The sequence below is a fragment of the Bidens hawaiensis genome, unplaced genomic scaffold (assembly GCF_021521415.1).
Source record: "Bidens hawaiensis isolate Kalapana, Puna unplaced genomic scaffold, B.hawaiensis_p1.1 tig00003983_1, whole genome shotgun sequence".
Lineage (NCBI taxonomy): Eukaryota > Viridiplantae > Streptophyta > Magnoliopsida > Asterales > Asteraceae > Bidens > Bidens hawaiensis.
The window spans coordinates 392417-410031 of NW_027491231.1; positions in this window are offsets into that span (position 1 = coordinate 392417).

The window sequence follows — 17615 nt, forward strand, 5'->3', positions numbered from 1 at the left end:
ATTTCCGCGAAATCATCACCTTCCTTTTATGCTCGAGGATATTCCACGCCATTACGACAACTCTGCCGATTTCCTTGCCCAACATTGAGGATTTCTGGCAGACGGTGGAATATGACTGCCGCGTCGACCCCCCGGTGATGCGTGCAACGGTGAATGGTCAGGATGTTCAGTTCTCGTCTGAACAAATCCGGGTGGCTTTGCAATTCGGAGAGGAGACGAGGGACGACCCGACAGAGTGTGTTGCTCCGTTCCGTGATGGAGCATTTCTACGAATGGGATATTCTGGTCCCTTGGGGGATACACAAAGAAGGAAAGGTTTCTTGCTCAATCAGTGGCGCTTCCTCATGCACGTAATGATTGTCTGCATGTCAGGGAGGAAGGCGGGCACTGACGGGATGGGCGCGACCTTGCAGTCGGCGATGACTGCTCTGACTTATAACAAGCGTTACAGCTTGAGTCAGATGGTCTTCTATGAGATTGATCGACAGCGAAGGGCAATGGGGCGTGAGAGATTCATCATGTATCCAAGATTTCTCCAAATGATCTTGAATCATGTTGTTCCCACGTTGCCTCAACGTCGCCCTATCAGATACGTGGAGAGTGTGAACAAGCGTATCTTTGCTCAATGTAGAACTTCGAGTGCTAGAAGCAAGCCTGAACTGCGTCCTAGGCATACTCCACTCTTTGGGTACTTAATCAACCCGGAGTATGTGCCTGCTCGTAAGGATGAGTTTAGGGACCCGGCACCACAACAGGCAGGAGCACCTCAAGCTATACCTGCTGCTCCTGTTGTGTCACCGGAGGAGGAAGTGGACCTTGATGCAGAATTTGGTGGTCAAGGCTTCTTTGATATGGATCGGGTGGATCCAGAGGAGAACGTTCAGGTCCCTGTTGAACGTGCCTCGACTGTGCATGTTATTAGGGCAGCTACAACGGTGGCTGACTCAGATTTTGATGAAGTAATGGATGAGGCAAGACGTATGATGGTGACTCAAGAGAGGACGTATGGGAAGAGAAAGAGGACAGATGACGACAGTGAGTCAGAAGAAGAAGAAGACATTCATAAGTTGATCAGACGTTCAAGAAGTGACAGGACAGGTGCAGGTAGGGGAGCCGGTGAGAGCTCTAGAGTCATACGTTTCGCTCCGCTCGTACTGTCAGGTATGTCAATTGTCCCTACACCATTACAGGTCACAAGGCCAAGCGCCACGGACGCTCCCGTGGTGGCTACATCATCATCTGTTGGCCTCCCATCCATCACACTCCAGCTGACGACTCCAGATATTGTATCGTTGCCGCCTCCAACGCTTACTCCGTCGGAGGATGTTGCACAGGTTATTGAGTCGACAGTGGTTCACACTGCAGGGTTGTCGGTCACGATACCACCTGCGGTTACGTCCACAGCTACTTCTGATGTCCCGGTTTCATTCGAAATCCCTCCTCAGTATACTCAAGACATATCTCACATGAGGTTCGATTTCGATGCAACCCTATCAGACTCGGAAAGAATAGCAGCACTTGAACGGGTCGTGGCAGAACAATCAAGGGTGAATCTTATCCAGACCCAGGCTATTCAGCGCCTAGTAGCAGAAAATCAACTACAGTCGTCCCTCTTGGTTGAACATGGAAAAATTATAGATGCTATGAAGGAGTTCTTGGCATCTCAGGGGGAGACGAGCTGTAAAGGCGACGAGCTCAGGACAAAGAAGAAGAATGACAGAGACGATGATCCCAATGCATCGAAAGGTGCAGGTGGTGAGTTGCCAAGAACTACTCAAGCTCTTGGGACAACCACAGCTCAGGGGGAGTCTGCACGTGCAGCTGGCGGTTCTGGTGGTGATGAGGTGGTGATGGTAGATGACGAGGAGATGGGAGATGATGTGATCGATGCCTTGAAGGAGTTGGATGATGATATGTTAGATGATGATGATGTGTGTGATGATGATGTGCTGCCATTAGAAGAAATTGAGAAGATTGGTGCACAGATAGTGATAGAAGATGATGTTGAAGAAGGTGAAATTGTAGAGGAGAATGTTGAACACGAGCTTCCAACCGTTGAGAAGTCGAATGTATGTGAAGATACAGTAGTTGATGATACAGAATGGGAGGAGCAGCCTAGATGGAAGGAAGGCTATGCTCATTGGTTTATCAAAACGAAGAAGCCAGTGGTACCTACAATGTTCAAGAAAAGTTATAATATTAAAGGGTACGCTGAGTCAAAGAAAGGCATTATCTGTTGGTTATATGATGAACAGCTAAAAGTGTTCGTGTTGAAAAGATATGATGGGATCCAATAATTTAAGAGGACGTTGAGATCTCTAAATACCTTACCTGAGTGTGAGGTAAAGGATTTGGCCAGACTGGGGTTGATTAATAGAAGTGATGATAATATGGCCAGAGTTATTGGGAAGATAGTATGGAAAGAAAGTATTAAAGAGAAAAAGTTTGAGTTGTTAAAACCACAGAAAGGGAAATTAGTTGAAGATACTGAAAGAGGAATGAGAGCAGATGGCAAACCTTGGATGGTGATGAAATATAAGCCGATTCGGTGTTTGAAAGAGGTTCCAATGAAGACTATGCCTCAAGATGTGCTGAAAGATCTGAAATGGTGGTATGTGGATTGCCAGACTGCTGAAGCCGTGATGGAAGACGAAGACGAACAAGAAGTGCTAAGAGTGTATGATCCGATGTATCTTGTTAATTTATCTAAAGCTGATCTGCAGGTGTTAAACGAGAAGAAGATATTCTATATTCCTGCTTGGAAAGACGAAGCGAGGAAATATCAGCGAGTAGTCACGGTCTGTGTAAGAGAGAGAGTGCATACATGAAGATTACAAGACAAGTGCTTAAAGATAAAGATATGAAGCTACTGCCAAGGGGGAGTCTGTTGGTGCATAATGTCAGTAGTTCATAGTCTAGTGTCTGTAATCCAGTCTGTAATGTTAATTGTGTTTTGTTTATGTTTAAGCGAAGTTACTGACAAGTTCGCTTATCAGGCGAACTTGTTAGTCAAGCGAAGTTAGCAACAACTTCGCCTGAACATATCAGGCGAAGTTGTCGTATATTTATACGGATTGTTTTGAGTTGTTGAACGTAATTGTATACGTTTGTGTGAGTCGTGAGACGTGAGAACCAGAGAGTATTGAGTCTGTATTCAGTGATTATATCACGTGTTTCGGTTATAATATAACGTGTGTTTATTCGTATCGTGTGTTTGTTTGATTCGTGTTCTACGCTCGTAACAACCTACGCAGGGATTCCGCACCTGTGTAGATTAAGATATCCCGTGCAGATCCATCCAGGGAACCTACAGTACGTCGACTCACCGCCGCAACGCCCGTGTTTGTGTTTTTTAAATATGTCAGTTTTTCGAAATTATTTTTTGGGTTTACTTCTAGTGTTGTGGCGAACCTACAAATGTCGACTGAATTTTCTTCACAACATTTGTAATTTGCCAACCGAATGAACTTTGTTTTACTTATATTATTTTGGGTATCATAAGCTATACGTTTACTAATTTATTTTTCTATCACATACTGACTGTATATGTGTCTCTTTCATCATAGGTTGTACGTGTGCTGACACTATTTTGGGCGTTCACATATAATTTTTTGATTAGTGCAGGTGTCGTAATGCACTTAACCGAGGCCTACCGAATTTGCGTCAAGCCGCCGCCGTAACGCGACAGGTTTAAACGTAGTTTTATTTAATTTTAAAAGTTTAAGTAATTACAACTACAATCCTCTTAAACAAGTTATTGACTTCTAAACCAACCAACTTTTCCTCATATTTTTTAAATGCCCCAAATTGTTCAAACGTAATTATTTTTAAAAAAAAGTTATACCTTTAAAACATAAAAACAAGTATTTTTATTCTCAATATTGCTATACATTTTTTAACTAGAAAATATTAACATATTATTTGATTACTAGTGTTTGAGTTCTTCGTCGTATTGCGCTGACACCTCTCTCATATGTATATTTATAAGAGGGGTGTTCAAAATACCCGAACCCGATTAACCAGACCCGGCCCGAATACGAACTGTTAATATGGTCAGGTTTCGGGTTCATTTTTGAAAAAAAAAACGAGTTTCGGGTTAACCCGAATAACCCGATTAGTGATGATACTTTACTTCAAATACAATAATGAAAATGTTAAATAAGAACTAAAAAGTCAATACGAAGAATATTATATAGGAGTTAATTATTTTTCTTGTTCATGAACCATTAGACTAGACATTCTTTCAAAATAAGCGCACAAACATGAACAAATGTTTCACTTGTTCATTTATGTTCGTGAACACTCGTTTATGATCGTTCATTTAAGTTTGTTTACGTTCTTTCATGTTCGTTAATATATTAATAGAAATTATTAAATATTCTTTGTATTTAGAGATTATATCGCCACAATATGTTTATATTTGTTTATTTGTGTTCATTTAAATGCGTTCATTTGTGTTCGTTTATGTATGTTTGTTTTCGTTAACTTATGTACATGTTCATTCATTTTCGTTTGTCTTTGTTTAATTGTGTTCATTTATGTTCGTGAATTGTTCGTTTAGATTTTAAATGAACGATTATAAAGAAACACGAACGTGTTAATTTTAAACTAACGAACATGAACACAAATATATGTTCGATTAAGTGTTCATGATCGTATTCATTTAATGTTAAACGAACGAACACGGGCATGCCTTTGTTTATGTCCTCCTGTTTCGTTTACAAGCCTATATGTAATTATTAGATAATTACTTGTGAAAGTCATTAAAATTGGGTGGAATGAGAAATTTTGCAACCCATGAGTTATAAGCATAAAAACTAACTTAAAATTATAAAGTAACATGGTCAACCCGATTAACCCGACTAACCCGAAACCCGAATAACCCGAACCCGACTAACCCGAACCTTAATAGGTTCGGGTTTCGGGTTAGACATTTTTTAAGAACAACCCGAATAACCCGACCGATTAACCTGAAACCAGATCGGGTTGACCCGATGAACACCCCTATTTATAACCATGTCTATATGAAACAACCAATCAAAGAGCGTTTGGACGTTGGCCTATTGGAAAAATGGTTCAAGTTCTAAGATGGGCATAATGCCAGTGTCTCCTGATGTGACCATTACCCACAAACTCCTAGTTTCATGCTGAAGAAACACAGATCTACTCCCCACTAATGGGTCCTAGATCCAATGAGTCAACAGGGTAGGATGCGGTTAGCTGCCGATACGATATGAACACAATTCCCCAAAATCCAATGACGTGAACGTGCAAAACAGACACCATGAGCTCGTTACGGGAAGGACAAGAAGGGGGGGCTTCCCGTAACCACCCTCCGGCGTGAGAATAAGTACTGTTCTGTAGAAGATAAACACTTAATTAAATTGAGAAAGTACCTTGGGAGTGAATGAATACCTCATGATGATCGAGAGGGTATTTATAGCCGAAGGGTGTGGGGAAGTGATTGGGGCAGCTGTCCCTTTAGAAGATGCTTTCGTAACCGTCTGGACACGTGTCCTCATATGATAGGTTCAACCTATACGTTGCATGTGCATGTATAACAATCTGGACACGTGTCTCTCTAACATTGGTTAACGGGGTAATATTGGCCATGTGCACGGTTATAACAACCTTGCTAGGTGTCATTAGTTGATTGGCCAAGTGATCACGTATTGCTCACGTAATCATCTTTAATAAACCTTCTAGAAGGTAATTAGTTGATAACAGTTGTCCCGGGGCATTACCTCGTGGTCATTTACGCGGAAGGATATTCCTTCTTGCGGATGACTTTTGAGGGTGCCAGGATGCTTCCGCATGTGCCATGAGGGTGTTTCTTCCTCATATGATTTATGCGGATGGTTCATATGTCCCGCGAGTGACTTGTGACGTGCTCTTGGTTGACCCGCGGGTGTTACTTAGGGGTATTCGGGTCTTTTTAATACCCTACCTCTATAAGTCCCCCCAAGTCCAGTGTTTCTTCCGTGTGAAGTATTTTATGCGGGTGAAATTTTGGACTTAATCTGGATTTGGGAATTTTTGACTTTGCAAGTTGGTGAGAAATATCTTTTGTTGCTGTGGATAACCATGACAAAAGGACAAGTTGACCACTCACAGGTGCGTGTGCAGGTGACAGGACGTTTATGACGGTTGTCACTGTACCCGACTGTACAACTTTTTCCCTTTTTCGCATTTCCCGCGTGACGTGGCGATTATTTACTGGATGGTTTTTTCTCTCTCCACTGTTCGTATCTCATCACATTAATTGCGGTGGGTATAAATAGAGGGAGTTAAATTCATTTTGAAATTTTATCGCCTTTGAATCAAGGATATTAACTTGCTTCCTTTCTCTGAATACCTTCAATCTGTCTGTTGGTGCATGATGCCAGTAGTTCAGTATATAGTGTCTGTAATCGAGTTAGTTGGATTTGTATTTTGTATTAAGCGAAGTTAGCTCACAAGTTCCCTGATATAGGCGAACTTGTAGAGTAAGCGAAGTTAGTGACAACTTCGCCTGAACATTCTAGGCGAAGTTGTCGTGTTTATAAGGTACTAGGTAATGGCAGAATCGATAGATTGGAGAAGTTATCAAGAGTTGTAACGAGTTTACGTGTGTGTGTAATCAGTGATTGATATCACGTGTTTCCAGTTGCAATACAACGAGTCTTTGTTTATTGTAACGTGTGTTTGATCGTGTTAACGTATATCGTCTTCTACGCTCATAACGTCTTACGTAGGGATTCCGCACCTACGTAGAACGAGATATTCCGTGTAGATCCGGCTGGGAACCTACAATTGGTATCAGAGCTTTTGCTCGTGATTGTGTGGTTCGGGATTATCACGCGGGTGTAGAAATCGTTTCGTTTGACTATTCGCGGGACGAGTTTACCGAGTTTTTGTGTCCTACTCACCTCCCACCATCATAAACAACCCATAACACCTTCGCATACCTCGCAAAATCCAGAAATCAAACCTGCAAAATCATCGTGTTCATCAGGCGAAGTTGCCGTCACTGTTTGTAGGGTTTAGTCGAAGATATAAGGTTAAGCGAAGTTATCCACAACTTCGCCTACCTCTTAAGTTCGCTTATCTCAAGCGAAGTTATCCAGAACTTCGCCTACTTCACAAGTTCGCTTATCTCAAGCGAAGTTATCTACAACTTCGCCGAATCAGGCGAATTTAAAAAGGGGAGCGATGTTAAGAAACAGCGAAGTTAAGACTTAAGCGAAGTTATCCACAACTTCGCCTACAGTACTGTTAAGAATAAAATTTTTATTTTTCGAGTTTCTTTGTGTTTCGTGAAAGATGACTTCTATTAATATTACGGAACTGGTGAAGATGGAAGTGGAAGCGGGTTCAGCTACTAAGGCACCGAAGATGCTTAAGGGAACCGATTTTGTAGCGTGGAAAGATCGGTTTGAACAGTATGTTAAATACCAAGATGCTAAGATGTGGGTGTGCATTTAAGATGGATACATTCCACCAACTGCCTTGAATGAGGGTCGTGAACAGATAAAGAAATACAATAAGATGGAAGAAGAAGAAAAGAAAATGTATGAGGCTGAAAGCAAAGCTCATGCAGCGATAACAATGGCTCTTCCACAAGAGATTCTTCACACCTTCAGGAAGTATAAAACTGCTAGAGAACTTTGGGAAGCGCTTGAAAGCCGATTTGAGGGTAATGTGGGGATTCGTGCATCAAAGATTAAACTACTTAAAACCCAATTCTCGGTGTTCAAGTACTTGAAGAATGAATCACTTGATGATATCATCACTAGATATTATCATCTGATGACCGAACTAAGCAATTATTCCATTGCTTAAAAAGAAGATGAGATCGTGGAAAAGCTTCTTGATGCTCTCCCACCGAAATGGGAGATGTACACTGTCTTGATGAGTGAAGACAAAGAGTTTGCCGACTATGACTTGGAAACAGTAGTCAACAAACTACGAACTTTTGAACTTAACATGGATCGAAAAGAGACACCAACTGATCAGGTTCAGGATCCAGGAATGTATGGTGCAAAAGTTAACTCAAGTTCAAGTTCGAAGTCTGAATCATCTGCTTACTACTCTAAGGGAGACTCGGGCGCTAACTCAACACATGAAGGTCATGTATCTCTCAACATGAATGGTGATGTGTGTTTTGTAGCTGGTGGATCAAATGCTTCTAAACCTCAAGCAACCAAGGGTAGTTTCTCTTCAAGTGTTCCGAACAACAACTACTCTCAGATGCCCATGAGCGTTAAATCTGCTGAACAGCAGTTTGCTCTCTATGCATCTTTCATTGCTTCATATGAAAATTACATTAAGGGTAAGATTGTTGATCCTGCAACATTGGACGAAGACTATGATCAGATCGATGCTGATGATCTGGAAGAGATGGATCTGCAGTGGCAGATGGCGATGATTGTGAGAAGAGTTAAGAGGTTTATGAAGAAGACAGGTAGAAAGTTTGTTGGTGAAAGACCAGGTTTTGACAAGTCAAAGGTGCGATGTTATAACTGTCAACAAAATGGACACTTTGCTAAGGAGTGCACAAATGAACGAGTTGAACGTAGTCAGAACAGGTCTACACAACAGAGTGGGGGTGGTAATGAGAATAGAGCCATGATATCCAGACAAAACGGGGAGTACAACTGGAATCTGCATGTTGAGGAAGTGTTCGAACAGGCCAATTTAGCGAACATCGAAACTGCAGGAAGTGAGAAAGTAACTGGAGAAAATGAAGCTTACATGGAAGAAGTGGCAGACCAGCTCACCGAGGTAAGTACTAAACTCCATTGTACGAAATGTGAAAATCTGTCTGAACAATTGACAACTATAACTAATCAGTTTGTTAGTTTGGATGCTCAATTTAAAATATTAAAAGAAGATCATCATTTCACTAAAGCTAGAGAAAACAGTTATAAGGTAAAAATAAAAGCTAGTGAGAAAGATATTAGAAGTCTTAAAGCAAATCTAGCTGAAAAAATTCAAGTAATTGATCTTAGCTATGAAGTGTTAGAAGAGAAAACCAACCTAATAGCTGAAAGGGATAAACAGATAGCTGATCACCAGGTGAAAGTGGTGGAACTTAACAGAAAGCTTGAGCAATTTAGAAATTCCTCCGCTATACTTGATCACCTCGTTAGTGATCAAGGTTCCCCAGTTAAAAGGGAGGAATTGGATATCATGAAGTTCCACCACCTTACAATCATAACTATACTTATGATCATAGTAATCAGAAATCTGTTGATGTTGATTTTGGTCAGACAGTTCCGGTTAAGGTTACTATTAAAGAACCAGAAGTTAGTAAAGGCGAAACAAGTAAGCCTGTTTCTAATGTTAAGATTTATGCTCCTAGTCCTGTCTCATCAAATTCGGACAAGACATCCGAGTCGAGTGAGACAAAAGAAGAGGCAGTATTACCAAAATGTGGAGAGGAACATATATCAAATGAAAAGAATTCTCCACTAAACCCGTATGTCCCACCATATGTGAGACAAACGGGCAGTAATGCAGCCTCAACATCTAAAACAACTATTGAAAAGAAAGTTGAACACATGAGTTGTTTCAGATGTAATCAATTAGGACACCTAATTGCTGATTGCCCTCTGAAGCAGAGATTCAGAGGTATGAGGCCTTCAAAAACTGAGAACAGAACTAATAGTAAGTACAATAATGGTAAAAATGAAAACTCATCAAAGTTCAGAAACTGGACTAATCCAGGTTTTCAAAGAAAACGATCTCAGTTTTTCACTGCTAACAACCAAACCATAAGTAATAATTCATTTAATTCACGAAGGTTTGGATGGCCTCATAGTCAATCTACAAGAATCCTTTTAGGACTTACAAAAATTATTTTGATACTAACTTTGGACAGCCAAAGTACGGGATGTATCGACCCAAGACCAATAGGTCTTGGGTCCCCAGATTTTAATCCTCTGCTTTAATCGTGCAGGAACAGTTGAACAGGGCTGCAAACAATCTATGGGTTGTGGATAGCGGCTGTTCCCGGCACATGACGGGTAACAAGAATTTGTTACACGAATGGAAACCTGTTCAGGGAGGAAGAGTGAGTTTTGCTGGAGAAAGTGGTGGAAGGATTACTGGAATACGCCCGCTTGACTAATGATCTGTGACAAAGATTACACCGTGCACTTTACCAAGAATGAAGCGATCGTGCTGTATCCTGGTTTCAAGATACCAGAGGATTGGATAGTTATGAAGGCTCCAAGGGAAAAGAATACATATGTTATGGATATGAGGTCGACTGAGATGGCAAAAGAAGAATCTTGTCTTCTGTCAAATGCAATCAGAATCGGAAGTCAACAACAGGTGGATGTCAATTTCTTGGAGGCAGATTAGTTTCATGGCAGTGCAAGAAGCAGACCTCAGTCGCCATTTCAACCTGTGAAGCAGAATACATGGCAGCATCGAACTGCTGCTCCCAGGTTCTTTGGATACAACAGCAATTGCGCGATTATGGTATGAATTTCACTCATACTCCTATTTGCATAGATAACACTGCTGCTATCTCAGTAACTAACAATCCCGTAAAGCATAGCAAAACTAAACACATTGACATCCGTCATTATTTTATACGGGATTGTGCTGAGAAGAAATTGATTGTGCTCGAAAAGGTTGATACATTAGATAATTTCGCTGACTTGTTTACTAAAGCGTTTGACAAAAATCGTTTTCAAAACCTTGTTGAGCTAAATGGGATGATCAATCCCGAGTAACCGTGTTTTGTGTTTTTATTTAAAAAAAAAAAAAAAAAAAAAAAAAAACATCACTATCGCTTAGAATTATGTCGGTTGCCTCAGTTTGAAGGACATATCTTCGGATATGTTTGGTCCTCATTTCTACTTGTAGACTATGAGGATAGCCATTAACCAGATGACTGAAAGTGACCGGGGCGGTTTATGATGTGTTTTTATTCTTTCGCTGAAAATTAGTCGATCATACTTAGTTAGAAGGACACATACTTGTATGTGGTCGGTCCTGCTGATCCATTGGATCTTCAGGATAGCCGTTTACCTGAAAACTTCAATTTGATCGGGGCGATAGAACTTAAAATTTTTTTTTCGGGAGATGAAATTATTTTTCAAGTCTACTACTTCGTAAGAAGTTCCTTTATTATGTTTAACAGAAAATTGATCCAACCTTGGAAAGTGATAGATATACTGATTCTGTGTGCTTAACTAGTGAAGTTATTAGGCCTAAAAGACTTTAGAACAGTCATTGTATGTCATGGTAGCTTCTTATGGTGCGTAAAAGTAGAAGTGATACTAACTAAATCTACTCGATTTTACGTGGAAACTCCTTAAGAGTTGTGTATGTCTCCCTATATATCTTTCCGAATGATAGGCAGAAAAGCGATTACCCAGTCATACACGAGCCCGTGAGTGTTCTGATTCCCGTGAAGATAGCGTGTCAAGAAACTGCAGTGATCCAGATTCGGGACTTGCAGTTGTTTACTACTCTGAAGTTGTGTAAATACTTAAAAAAAAAAAAAAAAAAAAAGGTGTGTTATTGAGACATTCTAGAGTTCATAATGTTCATACTTCTCAATCAAGATGTAAGAAAGAGAACGGGATGAAGAGTCTAAAGATCGAAGAGTACTTACTATTTAATCAGACACTACGGGTTGAGGTCAACTCGAGGTGACTTGGGGAAAGCCAAATACGCTTTGAGAATAGATAGGAGGCATCATAATCTCTGAGTTGTTGCCCATTTATGTTTTGAGTTTAATTGAACCTAACCCGTATCACAGAAGCGATGAAAACCATTTTAAGTTATTTACCTGCTTACAACCTGTTTCTTTATGTCATAATACAGCTGAACACGGATCTGTGTGACAGTCACTTAATTAGTATGATTCCTGTTCGGATCTTTTCTAAAACATAGTGGTCCCTGTTGAGACTGAAATTTGATCCCGTGTACTTTATTGTTAAAATTTTTTTTACTTATGTAGTTGTATGATTTTATACCTGGTTACTTGGTCTTGATCGTATCATTTAACTTTTTAAAGGATGTTTTAAAACTTAATTGCAAATTGCTCAAATTATAGGGGTTTTTTTGTAAAGTTTAATATCGGCGAACATGTGCATAACTTCGCCTGCAATAGGCGAAGTTATCCATAACTTCGCCGGTATAACTCTGACCCTATATAAAGAAGTTTTAAGGTCAAACTGTTCATTATTTTCATAAACCGGCGAACTTATCTTCTGAAACCCTAAGCGAACTTATATCTCGATTCATCTGTGTTCATTTTTCCAGTTCTAATCCGTGATAGAACATGGCAAAATCGTTGATGCTTTGAAGGAGTTCTTGGCATCTCATGGGGAGACGAGCTGTAAAGGCGATGAGCTGAGGACTAAGAAGCGAAATGATCGAGACGATGATCCCAATGCATCGAAAGGTGCAGGTGGAGAGTTGCCAAGAACTGAACAAGCTCTTGGGACTTCCACATCTCAGGGGGAGTCAACAAGTGCAGCGGGCGGTACAGGTGACGAGGTGGTGGTCGTGGATGTTGAGGAAATGGATGATGAGTTTATAGGTGATGATGATGTATTATCAGTTGAAGAGATAGAGAAGATTAGTACTGAGATTGTTATTGATAGTGAGATTGAAGAGGGAGAGATTGTAGAGGAGAATATTGAGCATGAGATTCCGGATGTTGATAAGGCAGATATGAGTAAAGATATGGGAAGCGATGAGACGGAATGGGAAGAGCAGCCAAGATGGAAAGAAGGCTATGCTCAGTGGTTTGTAAAAACGAAGAAACCGGCGGTCCCTACTATGTTCAAGAAAAGTTACAACATTAGAGGTTATGCTGAATCGAGAAAGGGAATTATATGCTGGATATATGATGAGCAGTTGAGGCTCTTTGTGATTAAAAGGTATGATGGTGTTCAGTACTTCAAAAGGCTGTTGAGATCGTTGAATACATTGCCTGAGTGTGAAGTGAAAGACTTAGCCAGATTGGGGTTGATAAACAGAAGTGATGATAACATGGCTAGAGTCATTGGGAAGATAGTTTGGAAGGAAAGTATAAAAGAGAAGAAGTTCGAGCTGTTGAAACCACAAAAGGGAAAACTTATTGAAGACAAAGATAGAAGATTGAGAGCAGATGGCAAGCCTTGGATGATTATGAAGTATAAGCCGATCCGGTGTTTAAAAGAAGTGCCGATGAAACAAATGCCCAAGGATGTGCTGAAATATCTGAAGTGGTGGTATGTAGATTGTGAAACAGCTGAAGCAGTAATGGAGGACAAAGATGAACAAGAGCTGCTGAGAGTATATGATCCAATGCATCTAGTGAACTTGTCTCAAGCTGATCTGCAGGTGCTGAATGAGAAGAAGATATTTTATATTCCTGCTTGGAAAGACGAAGAGAAGAAATATCAAAGAGTTGTTTCGGTATGTGTACAAGAAGGAGTTCATGCTTGAAGATGAAAGATATAAGATTGTTGAAGATTACAAGACACGTGTTTGAAGATAAAGATATGAAGCTACTGCCAAGGGGGAGTCTGTTGGTGCATGATGTCAGTAGTTCAGTATATAGTGTCTGTAATCGAGTTAGTTGGATTTGTATTTTGTATTAAGCGAAGTTAGCTCACAAGTTCGCTGATATAGGCGAACTTGTAGAGTAAGCGAAGTTAGTGACAACTTCGCCTGAACATGCCAGGCGAAGTTGTCGTGTTTATAAGGTGCTAGGTTACGGCAGAATCGATAGATTGGAGAAGTTATCAAGAGTTGTAACGAGTTTACGTGTGTGTGTAATCAGTGATTGATATCACGTGTTTCCAGTTGCAATACAACGAGTCTTTGTTTATTGTAATGTGTGTTTGATCGTGTTAACGTATATCGTCTTCTACGCTCGTAACGTCTTACGTAGGGATTCCGCACCTACGTAGAACGAGATATTCCGTGTAGATCCGGCTGGGAACCTACACTGTCACTTAATCTTCCGTGAAATAACCCGATATTTCATCAAGTGTTTGTAATGGCGACTGCTCAATCTGAGGTTGATGAGATAGAAATCCACTGAGACCAAGAGGAATACCAAAAACTCATTACAACGTATGGGATTCCACCGGAATGGGAACCAGAGTTCCCATCTGCCGGTTCTATTGCCAGTTTCCCACCTCATGGGAAGATTGCTTTGTATGCTGATTTTTTTTGCTGTGGGAACTTTTGTCTCCCCTTCACAAAGTTTTTTCTGCGGTTGATTAAGGCATTTGGGATTCACTTATCTCAACTTCACCCACGTGCCGTCATGTGAATTCGCCATTTCGAGTTCGTGTGTATGGCACATGAAATAGTACCTCGGCTGGACCGATTCGTTGTATTTTACAAGATGGCCAATCGGAATGGATGGTTTACTTGCCATAGCTTGCCGGATAGAGATATTGGCAACGTGACCGAGGATAAGATTGGAAGAAAAAGTTCTTTTGGATCTCCGAGGACGTGGTGCCGGAGACCATGATCCGTCGTGCTCCCAACGACTCTCTTACTGATATTGCTCCGGCTGCCCATGAGAAGCGCGACTGGTTTCGCACGCTTACTTCTTCACCGACGTCGATGCGAGCACTTTCTGAGGATGCCCTTGTATGGGCGAGTATGAGCCGCTTGTGGTCTTCTCCTTTCATGGAGCCTGTTTTTATTGAGCTAGATGGCCGTAAGTTTTACGACTTTGTCCTTCTGCCTTTCCGATCTGTGAGGTTATATTGGTGACGTTTCTGTTTGCTTTTAGGTTTTGGACCAATGTTGAACGTCTTAGATGATGACAAGGGTTGCGTGGGTAAGAACATTCCCGACGCGAAGGATACGCCTATCCTTGAAGGACTGCCAAATACTTCTTCTTTGCAGTTAAAGTGCGCGCTGAGCCAGTTGTCTCGGAGGCTATCTTCGAATCAGGTGCATACATCCTGAACCCTCTGCCTCTTAATGTGCTAACCTCTGATGGGATAATCGTTATTCTAAGAGACGATTCTTCCATCCTTGAGGAGGAAAGCTTAGATGATACTTCTAGAGTTTCATCTGTCTCTCATTTGTTGGCAGAACTTCACTAGAAGAGGCCTTTCCACGTATCTCAGGCGAGTGGCGCTGGTACTAGTTCTGCGGACGCCGGGAAGAGGCCGAAGACGAAAAAACGCCGGACACATCGTCCGAGGAAGTCATCACCGCCCAACCTTGCGGAACATCTGGGTACGGTGACTGGTGAGTTCTTACTTGTTATCTTTTGTTGTTTAAGGTAATGAGATCTAACTATGATTTTCTTGTGCAGATCCGTCCATTGCTGGAGGTCATGCGATTGGTAGTCTATCGACGCAGATGCCAAATGTTGAAAAACAACCGTCGCCTCTTCCGGAGAAGGAGGTGGATAACCCTGTTACCTCTCCTATTGAGACGACCGTGGAGGGGTCTAACGATCAGTCGGTGACTACCGAATCCCTGGACTATCTTCTCCAGGGTGGTGATGCCACCGGTTCTCAACATGATAATCCTGAAGTCACTGCAGAGGGCTTTAGGGTTAATGAATCTCCAATGCGACCTCCTCCCCAGTTTTACACATCCTCTCCGCCTTTTACAACGGGCGAAGGAGATGACTTCTTATTTGGACCCTCTGTCCATGAAGCCGGGGGAGGTTCTTCACAAGGTGCCCCACAACAGTCTTCCTCCACTCCTGTTCATCTCGGAACGTCAAGTTCTCAATATTTCGGGGACGTACAGTTGGGAGGAGACTATGACTTGTTTGTCCTGTCTTGGGACATTGTCAATGGGTCTCGGGTTTCGAATCCCAAGACCTGTATGAATTTTGTTGAGCACTGTATGCCACCTACTGAAGTGGCGTACCAACAGACTCGCTTCCGTCAGGAACTTCATACTAACATGTCTATCTCTTTGACTAACAGCTTAGCCTGTTGTCAAAAAAATTTATGGGAGTGGCGAACAATGGGCGGGAAGCTTGGTGCAGCTTATGAAGCCGTTAAGGTTGCAGAGAAGGAAGCCGAGGAGCAGCGAAAAGCGGCGGTCGCGGATAAATGGAAACAAGTTGATGCCGAGGCTGCACTTAAAATGGAAAAAGATCGATGTGCTGCTGCTGCTAAGAGTTGGAAAGAGGCCTGTGAAAGGTCTAACACCACTCTTGAAGCTTCCCGAGCTGAAATTCAAAGGAAGAGGGATGAGTTGGCGAGGACGCAGGACGACGTGTCTCGTCAAAACACCCGGATCCAAGAGCTCGAGGAAGGACTGAGGTTGCAGAAGGAGCAATCGGAGCTCAAAGATAAGACTGCTGCTGAAATGCAGTCTGCTTATGACTCCTTGCTGCAGTCTCGTACTAAAGCTGAGATCCGTACCTCCGGCGAGTTGCAAGTACTTCGTGATAGGGCGGAGCGTGCTGAGCGGGACAGGCAATGGTTCCTCAACCGTGGACTTGATTCCGTAAGCGTTTCCCATATGTTATTTTATCTATGCGCATCGAGTTTTGTCTGCTAATATTTTTCTATGTTTTGTTGTTACGTCATCCGTCATGTCTAGAGGAGCACAGAGCTTACTGACTGCTTCGTGAGTTTGACAACTGCCTCGGAAGGCGTTGGTCGGGTAAAGGGTTTTAATGAAGGATTGGCATTTGCCCAGTCTGGGCAATCTATTGAGAGCAACCCGCTTCATGGCGTTGATGCGAAGCAAGAATTGGATATGCGGGTAAAAGTGTATGACGATCTGACCTTCCCGCTGCAACATATGCTTCCAAAGTTCGCCTTGGTGGAAGATGGCGTGAAGCAGTTGCGGGTCTACATAGATGATGAATCGGAGGATGATGAATCTGATGATGACAAGTCTGAGGATGCTTCCCCAAACGCTCCGGAGGACACTTCGGCCCTTAACCCATAGGATAGATGAACTTGTAATTTCTTTCCATGTTTTTGTAATCGCTATTTTTGAATATTAATGAAAAGAACTTCATGTTGATAATATCTTTGTGAAATATCTTTTTTTTTTTAATTTTGTACTTGTGTAAATTGGATAGTACTGGTGACGTGGCGGAGAGGGAATTTTAGGCGGTGGCTGACAAGACGTGTAAAACGCCTGTTAGACATCCTTTAAACGCTTTTCTGAATCTCCCGCCTGACGTGTCAGTCATCTCGTGGTCCGCATTTTCTCTTTCCTCTGTCAGTCAGACGGTCGCATTAATTGTGATGAGTATAAATAGGCCTTGATGTCTTCAACCAATTCTTATCACTTGCATATTTTCTCCTTCAATCATACCAGAGAACTTTGCTTTCTTGCATTCGTCTTTATATTCTGTTCAAATGGCTTCCCAGAAGAAAAATCCCCCGTTATTAATGAAGTCGGGTGTGATATGAAAGAGAAGGACTTCGAGGATGTTAAAAACGTATATGGATTTCCACCGAAATAGGAAGCCGAACGTCCGACAAAAGGGGCCATTGCGACCGCCCCGGCATTGAAGAAGATGGCTGTATACCTGGACCATTTTACTACCGGGAATTTCCGGTTGCTAGTGACCAAATTCGTGCAATCGGTCCTGACGGCATATGGGATTCATTTATCCCAGATTCATCCTTTTGGGATGCTAAGAATTCGACATTTCGAGTTTTGCTGTC